At 43.1% G+C, this 13,773-nt stretch overlaps 1 long non-coding RNA gene across 1 annotated transcript in view; it reads right to left on the bottom strand.

Annotated features, from left to right (window-relative positions):
* Positions 1 to 693: 693 nt before the first annotated feature.
* The window catches only part of LOC144239393 (uncharacterized), a 67,500-nt gene continuing 54,420 nt past the window's right edge, over positions 694 to 13,773 (bottom strand). Inside the window, exons 3-4 of the long non-coding RNA XR_013337418.1 lie at positions 4,533 to 4,679; positions 694 to 1,389 (exon numbers count right to left, since the gene is read on the bottom strand). This is a non-coding gene — a long non-coding RNA (uncharacterized LOC144239393). The remainder of the gene's footprint in view (positions 1,390 to 4,532; positions 4,680 to 13,773) is intronic.

Raw genomic sequence — 13,773 nt, forward strand, 5'->3', positions numbered from 1 at the left:
CTGTACAACATTCTCTGTGGAATATCAATCAACTCACCCGGCTTTTGTCTCTTCCAAAACAAAATAAGCCTTATCATCCCTTTTGGGACATTAACGCCTTTATAATGTTTCTCGGCGGCAGGGTGAATATATCACTTAGCATCCCAACAAGGACAGTTTTGAGAGTAAAAGGAGATGCCCCTTCTCCTTAAACTAGTGCTACAGGTGGAGCCTGTGATGACGTCAGGCAAACCGGGATGTACGGTCGCCCTACCTGTAGATATAAATTACCCTCTCCTGACAGCCAGTGCCCACTCCCCCGAGCCCTCCCTTCTCCATCCCCTGCTCTGCCGTTTTAGCAAGTGTCTTACAGGTCCCTGACTCCTAGCTTCTAGAGTCTTCTTAATTTAGAGTAAAAAGCTACTATTCACTAGACTTAGATGTCCAGGGGGTGGGGTTTTGTGTTCCTCTTCTTCTTTCTTCATTTCCTCAATGTTGAAATATTGAGGGTAGAACTTTCCTTTGGTCCCAAAGCTCTTGTTTTATTCAGTACGATACAATAGTGCCTTGTATGAACGCTCTGTGTTCTTTCGTCCTGGTTTCCCCACTCATAAGAGAAACAGGATGCAGCCTACTTTTAGGAAGACCTATCACACAAAATGCAAGGCATCTTATTTATTAATTTTTTTTTTTAGTTATTGTTATTTGGTAGGGGTGGGGTGAGAATGGTAAGAGAGGAATGGGGGTAAAGGGGAAAAGCCGTGGGAGTACAGGACGTGTTCTCATAGTCTCCTTTTAGGAACATACTGGAGGAATTTACAGAACGTATCAGGCAAGTTGGAATTAAGCCAATCTACATGGGTCTATCTTTATTTTGGTGGGAAAGTGTTCGTTTTGAACACAAGTGCCTTATATGCTGACATTTCTCACTGCTGTGGGATATAGGAAATGTGCCTTGTTTGTTATGTAAAAAAATTCCAAATTCTGTGACCTTGTGACCATCGCACAATGATCTGGAAAAGAGTGGTTGGGCACTCCAGAGTCCTCCGAAGTCTCTTGTTGGGTCTTTGAGCAGCCAGGATACTCTCTTCTTGTCCGGGGAAGCTGGAAGCCGATGTCAGCAGACTCTCCGTTTTTCATGGGACCAACCGGATTCTGAAAGCTCCTTGCCAAGCTTCCCAGACTTTTTTGGGATTTTAGAAAAAATATTTTAAGCCATCTTTTTATTGTTTGGAGTTTCCTTAAAGACAGCTCACCTGTGCTCGGGGTTGAATCCTAAATGAGAAAATCCATTCCTTTCTGACGATGTGTTGTTCGCTCACTCACACAGGGTGGGTGTGGGGGTGGCGGGGATGAAACTAGATGGAACCCGAGACATCAGCTGTTCCTTCTATGGCTCCTTCAAGGGCTCTAGAACATAGAAAAATATGAGAATATGAGAGTTTGGGGAAACATGTATGAGCTAAATGAAAAATTAACTGGCTCTCAGTTATTGCGAGGAAATGACACGGAAGCTAGCAGAGACATTTGACATTCATAGACATTTTCAAACGCAAGTACACTCCACTGTTTGAACCTAATAAAGTAAACCAGATACAAGGAATTAAATTGATTTTTCCTCTATTCCTATGGACTGGAACAAGTGTCAGAGACTGGCAACCGCAGAAAGGGACAGGAAACTGACTCACCTGTGAAACAGGCACCCTCGTTTCCATGGATTTGATCCGTGAACAATGGTAGCAGATACTGTTGACTCAGTGTGTGCTCTGCCTCATGCCCTGGGTTAATTTTTAATAACTCTTTCTTTGAACCCTCAGAAAAACTCCATGAAGAAGGTAATATCTCATAGATAAGGAACTAGAGACGTAAGTGGATAAAAATGCAGCCCAAAGTCCCAATTAAGTCATTGGCAGTCCCAGTCAGCGGATCCTGGTCTGGTCAGCTCCAACCGCTTTTAATCGCAATGCTCTGTCACATGCAATGGACAGGAAAGTGAGTCTAAAGTGCACGTGGTCTGTGAATCGCTCGTGTGACCTATTGAGGGACTTAGACCTCTAAACTGTATTAAACAACATGCCTTCCTTTGCTTCTGCTTGCGGCATCTCTGGATTTATTTCACTTTAGCCCTCTAAGGGGAGTTTAACTTAAGGAACATAAGGAAGTAAACAAACTGAATTTTATTTCTTTGGAGGGACTGTTGGATGGATACTAAAGGGGTGGAAGACAGATGGAGATGACCTAGATTAGCACGTCTCTATCATTGGCACAGAGAAGCCTCTGGTTAATAGTAGACCCCCTCCTCTTGTCTGGAAAAGCTCAACCTTAGTCCATCCAGATTGGGGAAAGCCAGGATATTTTCTGAAGGAATCCTAGAGAATCTTCCATACTTCAGGAATCAGATATGTGATGACCCCAAGACAGAGATGGGAAAAAAAAGTGCCTTATTTGTTCAAAGACTTAAAATGGAAAATATTCAAAACATCGAGCTATGGATTTGGGTTGGCAGATTTTTTAAAGGGATTTCTCCCTCTGGGCCAATTCGACATTGAGGTTTTGTCAGGACCAAAAAGTAGTCTTGTATCTCGACTATATTTCCTCTAGGCAGGGCAAGTACTTGAGGTAGTTAATTCTCATTGTGGGAGTAAGTGTCATTTTATTTTAAAAAAATATTTTTTCAGTATCTTTTATATCTGGGATGTGTTACTTTTACAATTATTAAAACAGAAATATTAAAGATTTATATATTCTCGGGTATCAAAGTACAACCTCTTTACCCTGCCATGTATTGAAAGTGGTGTGTGTGTGTGTGTGTGTGTGTGTGTGTGTGTGTGTAACTGATTGTGAAATGTTCTACTGTGACTCTCATTTAGAAGTGTTTCATTTGCTGATAGGTTCAATTTCCTATAACATTATACTCATTACTCTTCAGATGGGAATCACTGGGGTTTTTTAAAATGTTTTTTTAATTATTTATTTTTGAGAGAGAGACAGAGACAGAGTGTGAGTGGGGGAGGGGCAGAGAGAGAGGGAGACACAGAATCCGGAGCTGGCTCCAGGTTCTGAGCTGTCAGCACAGAGCCCAATGTGGGGTTCGACCTCACAAACCTGTGAGACCATGACCAGAGCCAAAGTCAGGCGCTTTACTGACTAAGCCACCCAGGTGCCCCAGGAATCACTGTTTTCTTACAACCATTAGTTAAGAAACATTCTGTTTTCTATATATTTTATTGATGTATAGCTTGAATAGGCAATATGCCCACCTCATTCAACGTATGAGAAGTTCCCTCTGGAAGCAAACGAAGTTCTGTTTCTTGCGTATTTTCCCAGGGACTTTTCTTGTTTATATAAGCAAATACGCATGCATGCGTCCACACAAATGTTTACTGCATCGAGTGTGGGCCAAAATGAAAACAAAACGAAGACTGGAAATTAAAAGACTTTTAGGTTGCTCTGCTCTGGGCTAACCCATCTCCCGTATACTTTACCTTTTTCTTTGGGATGGAGACTCTGGCTTCTCAATCAGATTCTAATCTTTACCATTCTCTCATCCCTTCCTCTCCTAGCTGAGCGAGAAAGCGCCACTCCTTTTGACCTCTGATCCCAAACACCTGTTTCTTCTTGCCTTAAAAAAAATTTACTGGGGCGCCTGAGTGGCTCAGGTGTTTGAGCATCCGCCTCTTGATTCTGGCTCAGGTCACGATCCCAAGGTCATGGGATGGAGCCTCAAATTGGAGGCTCAGCACAGAGCCTCCTTGAGATTCTCTCTCTTTCCCTCTGCCCTCTCCTTGTTTGCGCTCTCTCTCTCTCTCTAAAAAAATTGCTATTCGATGATAGAATGATACCTTCAAACAAGAAGCAAAAAAGTAGAAGAAATGGGGAGAAGAGAAGAGAAAGGGGTTGTAGCAAGCCGTTATTGCTCTGGGGAGCTGTCCCCAAGCTGCTTTTGTGCCGCTCCTAGACTGTGGAAGGCAAGTGTCCGTCAAAGGGGTGACATTGGTCCTCTGAGATTGCAATGTCCCCGCCACTCCTATCTCTGTTGGGATTCACAGAGAACCCCTCCTTCCTGTCCCCGGCTTATAGCCCCACACATCACAGGTACCTGTGTGCCTGTGAACAGTCTCCTCATTTCACACTTGGGAAAGGTGCTCAGTCATAGTAACAGGGGATTTCAAGTAACAAATGGTTGCCGAGCTTTCAGCCCAATTTAAAATTTCTGTAAACGTTTATTTTTGAGAGAGACACAGTGTGAGCAGGGGAGGGGCAGAGAGAGACACACACACACACAGAATCCAAAGCAGGCTCCAGGCTCAGAGCTGTCAGCACAGAGCCTGACGCGGGGCTTGAACTCACAGACAGCGAGATCATGACCTGAGCTGAAGTCTGATGCTCAAACAACTGAACCACCCAGGCGCCCCCTTGGCCTGTTATTAATCTGCACTAAAATCAGTGACAGCAGGGATCACAAGCCTATCGCTTTCTTCCCCAAAAGGTAAGGTCGCTCCCTCTCCCACCACAGTTGGGTTTTACTCAGAAGTACATGCTATTCCTCCTACCAGGTTTCCAAGCACGCTGAACCACAGGCGACTGGAGGAGAAAGGGACCCTGGTGACGATGTGGTCTGGTCCACAGAGGCCCACGCCTCTCTCGCTGATCTGATCTGAGACCTTCAACAGCACTCTCAGGAAACGCACTTGGTTTCCCTGAAAAGAAAAGTCCCCTGGACAAGGTCATCTGTTTCTGATGGTGTTTGTCAAACAGCTTCAAACACGGTGACTCACAGTCACAGGTCGGGATAAACCTACTCACTATCATTTATTAAAAATGAGTTCTCACCACCTGGGTAGGCTGACTGCCTCCCGTAAATCACATCTCCGGAGCCCAGGGGGGATGAAATCATTTTTAATGACACAGTCTCCAGATAGCCCAGGCTTCCTTTTGTTGTTATTTTGTCTATTTTGGTTCATAACACACCCTCTGCTAATATTTTAGCCCTCGAGTGAGGTACAGAACCATTGCCTGCTGAGGAAAATTCGCATTCTTCCCTTTCCTCTCAGAAATGGCCTGGGTTCTGTGGGATAAAGGGCTGGATGAATGGCAGAAGGAAGGGACTTGAGGAGTGGAGGCCGGGAGTGTGGCCGACATAGGCATGGAGGCCACTTGGGCAAACTGCTGGTCCTCTGCTCTGGACATTAGCTACCCCCTTAGCGAATGGAGAGTTCCCCACTGACCAGCTGCCAATCTCTGGGAAATCCCTCTACCAGATTCGGTCTTCTTGTGGGAGTTTCAGATGCAGCATTCTGATTAGACATACAGGAACACGATTATAATCGCACTCCCCAAGGGGAGACGATCGATTTAGGATAAGAAATATAACCACGAGGGGACCAGAGGATAGCTTACTCACTGGGCACGCCATTTTCTCTCTGTAGACTTGTGCATGTGAGAAGCCAATTATAACTTTAGAAAAGGCCTTGATACAGCTAGAATTGGAAGGAAAAGAGTGAATTTGGAATGTATGTCCAATTATATCTACCCCTGCATTGTTCTTGTGTGTGCAGCAGACTTGCTAGAGTAAAACAAAACAAAACAAAACAAAACAGCTTTTCAGATGATCTGCTGTTCTGTCTTCTTACTACTTATTCTTATTCTTGGATAATAAAAATAAGCATGCACATGTTAAAAGTTTCAGATAAAAAAAGATGATGCAGGGAAAACAGAATCACGTTCCCGCGTGTGTTCCCAGTTCGGTCCCTACCGATATCTGTGCTTCCTTCGAGAGATATTCTATATGTGTAGAGACACATGTGTTTGTGTATTTCTTTCAGTCATATTTTATATGAACTTCTGGTAGTACTCTGGACACACCATCACAAGCTTTGCTTTTTCACTTCACATCATACCTTGGATATCTTTCCAAGATATTTGATTTTTTTCATTGTATGGACATACCGTAATTTGACGGGCACATCTGTGGCTTACCATCTCTCGCTACGACTGAGAAAAGAAATGCTTTAAGAGTTGTTTTTGGCATGGACTGCTCTAATAAAATCTCCATCTCTTCCAATGGAGTAGAGCCCTCTTCTGAATAGAATGATCTTTTGGACAGACCCAGTGGATTTCTTCCCGGATACTGATAAACACTGGCAAAGTCCGACCCTCCTTCCCTCCCCTCCCCTCCCCTTCCCTTCCTTCCAACTCTCTCCCCTCTACCTTCTTGCCCCACTAAGGTTTCATGATTACCATTACCCTTCCTTCTAAGCACAATGTAGTTAATTAGTCTTTTTAGTTAGATTCCTACTTCAGTAAGTGCCTCTCTGAGATAGTTAAGTTACCAGGCTTTGGCTTTCCCAAAGCTTTTCAGCCATATCTTTACAAAAAAACTGTGCTTGTAGAGATGTATAGTATAGAGATGTAGTGTGTCTGTGTGTGTGTGTGTGTGTGTGTGTGTGTACATATCAAACTTGTTTTTGGTGGTTTTTTTTTTTGCTTTAAAATTTATTTTACTTTATTTTTTAGTTTCTTTATTTAAATTTAGTTAACATACCATGTAATATCACTTTAAGGAGTAGAGCCCAGTGATTCATCACTTACACATAACACTCAGTGCTCATCCCCACAAGTGCCCTCCTCAATGCCCATCACCCATTTGGCCCATCTTCTCCACACATCTCCCCTCCAGCCACCCTCAGTTCTCTGTATTTAAGGTCTCTTAATGGTTAAATTTGTTTAAGTTTTGGGAGAAGGAGGTTTACATTTCAGCAATGTAGGCAACATAAAAATGAATATTTGACATCTGTGGGGGGTTTTTTTTGTCTTTAAAGATTTTATTTTTAAGTAATCTCTACACCCAAAGTGGGGTTTGAGCCCACTACCCCAAGATCAAGGGTCACATGCTCCACCAACTGAGTCAGTCAGGCGCCTCTTGACACCTGTGTTTTTAAGAATCCCACCCGCACATTGCTACAAGAAATTCCTTACTGACCACATTTCTGCAAACTTCAACCTCCTGTGTCCTGCCGTCTTCCAGAACATATTCTGTTTCTTACGGGGTGGTATTAAAAGCCTGTGATAGCTAACCCTAACACTATCAACTTCTTATCTCCCTTCCAAAAAGATTAGAGTATACACCTCTGGGTATTTAGTGCCCTAACAAGAACAGAAGTAGGGCCGGAAGGCACTAGAATGATACTATTATTTATTAGTATCTCTTAGATACATTTTTCATGCTCAGAAGCCATGTCACTGAAAAATAAAACCCATTATAATAGACTAACTGGGGGCGCCTGGGTGGCTCAGTCGGTTGAACATCTGACTTCAGCTCAGGTCATGATCTCACAGTTCGTGGGTTCGAGCCCCATGTCGGGTTCCGCGCTGACAGCCAGCTCAGAGCCTGGAGCCTGTCTTTGGATTCTGTGTCTCCCTCTCTCTCTGACCCTCCCTTGTTCATGCTGTCTCTATCTCTCTCTCAAAAATAAATAAAGCATTAAAAAAATTTTTTTTAGAATAGGCTAACTGCTACCTTGTTGGTTATTTGCTATCCGTACCTGTTGTAACAAATAGACCCCCAAGTATGTAATGGTTCTAACACATTCAAAATATATTTCTTGCTCATATAGCAAGTGGGTGGTTGAAAAGTTCAGCAAGATAACCCTCCTCCACATTATAATCCTGGGACCCAGGCTTCACTGGCTCTACTCTCTTCAACATGTGGCTTTCAAGACTGACTGACACTCTATCCATTGGAAAGAAAAAAAAATGGAGGAGCACCACATGGCAAGGTTTTATGGGCTGGGCCCGGGAGTTGCGCATGTCTGTTCTGCCCACATTCTACCAGCCAGAACTCAGTCACATGGCCACCTAACTGCAAAGGCGCCTGGGAAATGCAGTCTCTGGCCGGACAACCCCTTTCTAGCAGTGACTCCATACCATGGAGGAGGATGTGCTGATTTTTGTTGGACACTTAGCGGTCCTTCTTTTATAATCATAATCATACTGTTTTTACGTACCATCTTTTGCATACAGTATTTACAAAGGAGTGTCCTGTATTATCTAATGTAACTCTCAAGTTAATGAACAACTATTTATTGTAGATATTATCATATTTTATAGCTGAAGAAACCAAAACTCAGGGATTAAATTACTCATTCAAGGTCACACATGTAATACATTTTGGAAATGATTCAAATCTCGGTCTACCTGATCCAGAACCCCGTGCTTTTAATTTTTATGTTATGCCGCATAGGAAGAACTGGCACTTTGAGGCTTTATTGGCTGAAACAGAAGACAGGGACCAACCCAATGTTCCTCTTTATTTCCCTCAGTTCTTTTCTAGAGGCATCGTGGAGAAGGCCTGATGTTCTTAGCAATCTTAATGGTTTTCACACCATCCTGTTATCTCTTTTGCCTTCATTGTCTAGAATCTGGATTATTTTTTTCATGACTTTGACAGTCTTTTTTAAAAAAATTTTTTAAATGTTGATTTTCGAAAGAGACAGAAACAAGCATGAGCAGGGGAAGGGCAGAGAGAGAGGGAGACACAGAATCCAAAGCAGGCTCAAGCTCTGAGCTGTCAGCACAAAGCCGGACACGGGGCTCGAACTCACGAACTGTGAGATCATGACCTGAGCTGAAGTCAGTCACTTACCCGACTGAGCCACCCAGGCGCCCCTAGAATCTGTATTATTTTTAATCATTCTCACAGTGTCAAATACTATTCATATAAGGATGACCCCCAAATATGTATCTCCAGCCCCAACATTTTCACCTTGGCTTACATTCACACGACTGACCGCATACTCACCACCACCATCGGCTTCCCAAATGCAACGTGTCCCCGAACTGAAAGCATTGTCCTCACACCCTAAGACCTGCTCATTCCTCAGTCTTGTCAGTCAACAGCTCACTGGCTTTGATTAGGCCCCCAGGGCGTGAGTACCGAATTTGTTTTTCCATTGCTGCTCACCTCCTAAAGATGAAGCAAATGCCTGGCTATTTTGCATGTTTTCTAGACGGCCCAAATGTCATCACCCTTGCCGGGAGGGCTGAGGGACTGTTTCGAGATGGCGATGATGGTTATCTCAAGAAAACTTCCTCCATGTGCCTCTTCTCTTCTCAATTTCTGTTTGACACCGAGGAAGCTGGGGACAGCTTTGACACCATGTGCATCCTCAGCCACTCAGACCTGGCCTGAGTCATGGACACCCACTCATGCAGACACACTCTGCATGATCATGTAGGCCACAGGCACACCTTCCACTATCTCAAGTCCCTCCGTCCAAACTATTCTCTGTGGACGTCTCTTCTCACCCTGCCTCTCCCACCTTTGAAGTGACCTGACTGCAGAAAAGATCCCAATACACCAGAGGCTCACTTTCACACACATATTCCTGAGAGTTGGTGTGGGAAGGTGGTACTTGTCCTTAGCAGGCTAGGCCCAAGGAAACACAGGGCCCTCTGAAGCTGCTGGTCTCCATGGAAACCCAGGCTACTTACTACAGATCCTGGAACCAATTCCAGTTCAGGATGGAAAGCCAGTTGGTACCAATCATTAAATTAAAAAAAAACAAAAAAACAAAAAAACACAAACACCAAGATGTCCTAGAAGAAAGAATCATGTGAAAATGGCAAGTGGTGCTCAGAGTATTTAAATTCTTATTTTCTGTTACCTTTTCATTCTTTGCCAAAAATAATTTCTTATGAAATGTGGAATAAAATATTTATAGCTGTTGTTTAGCTTCCTCTTCACAAGCCAGGCATTGCTGCTAATCTCTATAAAAACCTTGCAGGGTAGGTATTGTGTGTATTTTACAGATGAGGGAAGGGACCTCAGAGAGGCTAGCTGACAGGCTAAGTGAGGTAACTGAATAAAGTTTTTATTTCCCCCACATTTTTATAATCTGTAGCCACAGACTTGGGCAAAGGACCACGTGTGCTCTCTGCCCTTCTGTTTCCCTGGAGCTAGTCCATCTACTAGCACAGAGGAGGGGCTCGGAAGATAAAGGAATAAAGGAATAAACAAAATTCTGAAGTGATTAAAATGACATCTCCTCTACTCAGGGGTGGCGTTAATTGAAGTGGGCCAGGTTACAGTGCGGTAACAAGCAACCCCAAGGTATTAGCAGCTCAGAACAGCAAAGGTCTGTTCCTTCTTCTCGCTTTGTGTCCATCGCAGGCTGTCTGGGCCTCCGCCCACCGCACTCTCACAAGCACCCAGGTTGATGGAGCGGTTCCTACCCTGAAGGTTGCTGGTTGCACTGTAATTAACGTTAACCTGGAAGTGACGCACGTCTCTTTTGCACACAACACATTGGCCGGAACTATTCATGTGGCAACCAATGAGCTACAAGGGAGACAGAAAGTGCATTTTCTATCATGTGCCTGGAAGGAGGTAGATCTGTGCTTATTTAGCAAATAGCAGTAATGACTACAGATGTAGGAGTTCAGCGATAGGAATGATATAAAAATGTTTTTTATCATGAGGGACAGTTGGTGGTTAGTGGTGATAATTAGGCATAAAAAGGCCTAAGTCATTGTGTTAACTTCCGTTTAGGTTCTACATCAGGAATTCATGCTGGGAGGTGATAAAAAGGGCCTGCGACCTGTAAAAGAGAATATCAAGCCCAATCTTTTTTTTTTTTTTTTAATCAAGTCCAATCTTGATCCCTTTAAAAATTTCCATAAGGTCTATGATTCATTTTATTTTTTTAAGTTTATTTACTAATTTTGAGAGAGAGAGGGAGAGAAAGAGAGCATGAGTGGAGGAGGGGCAGTGAGAGAGAGAGAGAGAGAAAGAAAGAGAGAGAGAATCCTAAGCAGGCTCCACTTTGTCAATGCAGAGCCTGACGTAGGGCTTGAACTCGTGAACCACTAGATCATGACCTGAGCTGACTTAGTGACTGGGCCACCCAAGCAACCAATGATTCATTTTTAAGTTCCATTTGTATATGGTGTGAGGGAAGGGTCAGGCTTATGTATCTGTTTACAATTTTATATATGAAAGTCCCATTATTCTAGCACTATCTGTTCAAAAGATTACCCCACTGGATTGCCATGTTATTAATCTTCCTCTTTACCAGTGGCATATTGCTTATGTTCCCAACTCAAGACTTAGGTTCCTGCTCTTCTTTTTCTTTTCTTTCTGGTTCTAGAACATTTCCTTTACTTTCTGGTATGTCCTACATACATTCTCATTATAACTTTTGTTTGTTGTAAGTTATCAAGGGACTACTTCCACTTCAGCGGGAGCAGGAGCTCCAGAGCATCTGGTCTACCGTACTGCTGTCACTCTCAATTTTCCATCATTCTCTGTCACTTTGTTTTAACTGGACTTCTTTTAAAACACTATAAAGAATTCCCTTGCGGGGCGCCTGGGTGGCTCAGTCGGTTAAGCGTCCAACTTCAGCTCAGGTCATGATCCCATGGTTCATGAGTTAAGAAGGCTCCCTATCTGGCTCTGTGCCAACGGCTGCGAGCCTGGATCCTGCTTCACATTCTGTCTCCCTCTCTCCCTGCCCCTCCCCCACTCACACTCTGTCTCTGTCTCTCTCTCTCCATAATAAATAAACATAAAAAAGAAAAGAATCCCCTTGCACCTTTATCCAGTTTCAACAATTATCAACGTATTCTCATTCTTACTTCCTGTATTTGAATCTTCCTCATTCTGCTTGGGTTTTTTTGTTTGTTTGGTTTGATAATTTTACAGCAAGTCCTTGACATTTTACCGTTCCTTTCGTAAGAATGCCAGTATTGATGTCACTCTTAACATAACTGCAATACCTTGCTAACAAATGCCTTGCCTGTGCGGACATGAATTTTCCACATGCTGTTTCCTGAATCTATGATCTGAGTTTCTTATCTTGCCCCCATAATTTTCTTCTTTCTATTCTTTGAGATGTTCTTGATTTTTGAGGCCACCGATTTAGATAACAGTGAATTCAGCTAAAATTTTCAGTTTACAAATCATATTTTTAAGTTGCAGGATTCTGGAGTCTGAGGTTCATTATTTGTCCCCCCTCAGATATCCAGCTATCGCCTGCAATAACTCTGTTTCACTGGCCTGCGTTCTGATAATTTAATCTCATCCTTCCCGGCTGCTCCAGCTTCTCAGGTGGGCAGCTATTTTCTCTCTGGGACACACGTCTGGCTGATGAAATACCTTTGATGGCAAAAGTCTCACAGACTGTGAAAGCAGAGGTCTCTTAATTAGTGCTCGTTGAGTCGGGAATGAATTTATAGCCAAGGATTTGTGTAGCGATTACTATTGTCCTCTGAACAGACTGAGGTAGTAATGCAATTTCCAGCCAAACAACTGCTCTGAATTTTCATGTCTAAAGGCAATCTGTTCCAGGAAAAATGGTCTCCCCTGGATAGATGTTTAGTTGTTATATGAGCTGTGCCAAGTTTGGTCTTGAAAATGCCTCGTGGTCAGAGGAATATTTACCATCGATGGCAATTAGGGACAGGAAGACTCTGTAGGCATGTAGTGCACATGTGTACCTATGCGTGTGTGTGCATGTGTGCGTGCATGTACTACCGTTGTGGGAGGGACAGGTAGTAGGTACTAACTGCACAACCAGAGGTTTAAGATAATTCTAGGGTTTGGGACACCTGGGTGGCTCGGTCAGTTAAGGTCAGCTAAGCATCCAACTCTTGATTTCTGCTCAGGTCATGATCTCGTGGTTTGTGAAACTGAGCACCACACTGGGCTCTGCACTGACAGTGCAAAGCCTGCTTGGGATTCTCTTCTTCCCTCTCTCTCTCTTCCCCTCCCTTGCTTGCATTCTTTCTTTTCCTCTCAACGAAATAAATAAACCTAAAAAATAAAAAATAATAAAATAATTACAAGGTTTTAAAAGGGTGGTTCTTGGGGGCGCCTGGCTGGCTCAGTCAGTAGAGCATGGTGACTCTTGATGTTGGGTTCGTAAGTTCGAGCCCCATGTTGGAGGTAGAGATTACCTAAAAATAATAAATAAATAAATAAATAAATGGGTAGTTCTTAACTTTTACTTTTTTGTTTTCTGTTAAACTTAGTCTTTTTTTCCCCAGAAAAATAAACAAGTGCAAACAGACATAAACGTTTGCAAGCAATTGAATGGGGGGTCGGGGTCATGTTTCCAGAAGCCTCTTCAGAGGTACAAGGAAACAATGCAGTTTGGTGATGGGAAGGGAAATGAGACATTGTGTTCAGAGTGACAAGTATGGTGTGTGGGAACCGGAGTCCTGGGCATTTGGCTGGGAAATAAGGCCTTTGGAGCATATTTGTCACCAACTAACTGTGCAATCTGGGTGGGTCACTTATCGTAAAATGGACATGATCATACCTACCTTTTAGGGTTGTGCTAAGAATTCACCGAGGAAATTTGTTAAATAAATGCTAAGATTATTGTTCTAGAATTCAGTGTGGGTCCTAAACACCGTGTCTGCTTCTACAAGCATATAGCTATGTTCTGGAATTTGCCTCCAGTCATCCCAGCACTTTTGCTGGCAATGGCTTTTCAACCATGCGCAAAGCATTCCTGTATAGAATTAACTTGCTGTTAGTAAATAAGTGTTATTTTATATTTAAAAATCCATTTCAATGTTAATGCCCTTTTCCCTTAAATGGATCTCTGTGGAAAGCCCACCTTCTGCTGAATGAATTCGCCCTAAGGGGGAAGAGACATCATGGGATTCATCACTGTTAATGGAATCATTAATAGACTGTGTTTAACACTGAGAATTAAATGCTTAAGAAAACCCTTGACCCAGGTCACTGAAAATCAAATCTAGGTTTTCCAGAGAAGTGTTTGTAAATTA

This window comes from Crocuta crocuta, unplaced genomic scaffold, assembly GCF_008692635.1.
Source record: "Crocuta crocuta isolate KB4526 unplaced genomic scaffold, BGI_CrCroc_1.0 scaffold140, whole genome shotgun sequence".
In the NCBI taxonomy this organism is placed as follows: Eukaryota; Metazoa; Chordata; class Mammalia; order Carnivora; family Hyaenidae; genus Crocuta; species Crocuta crocuta.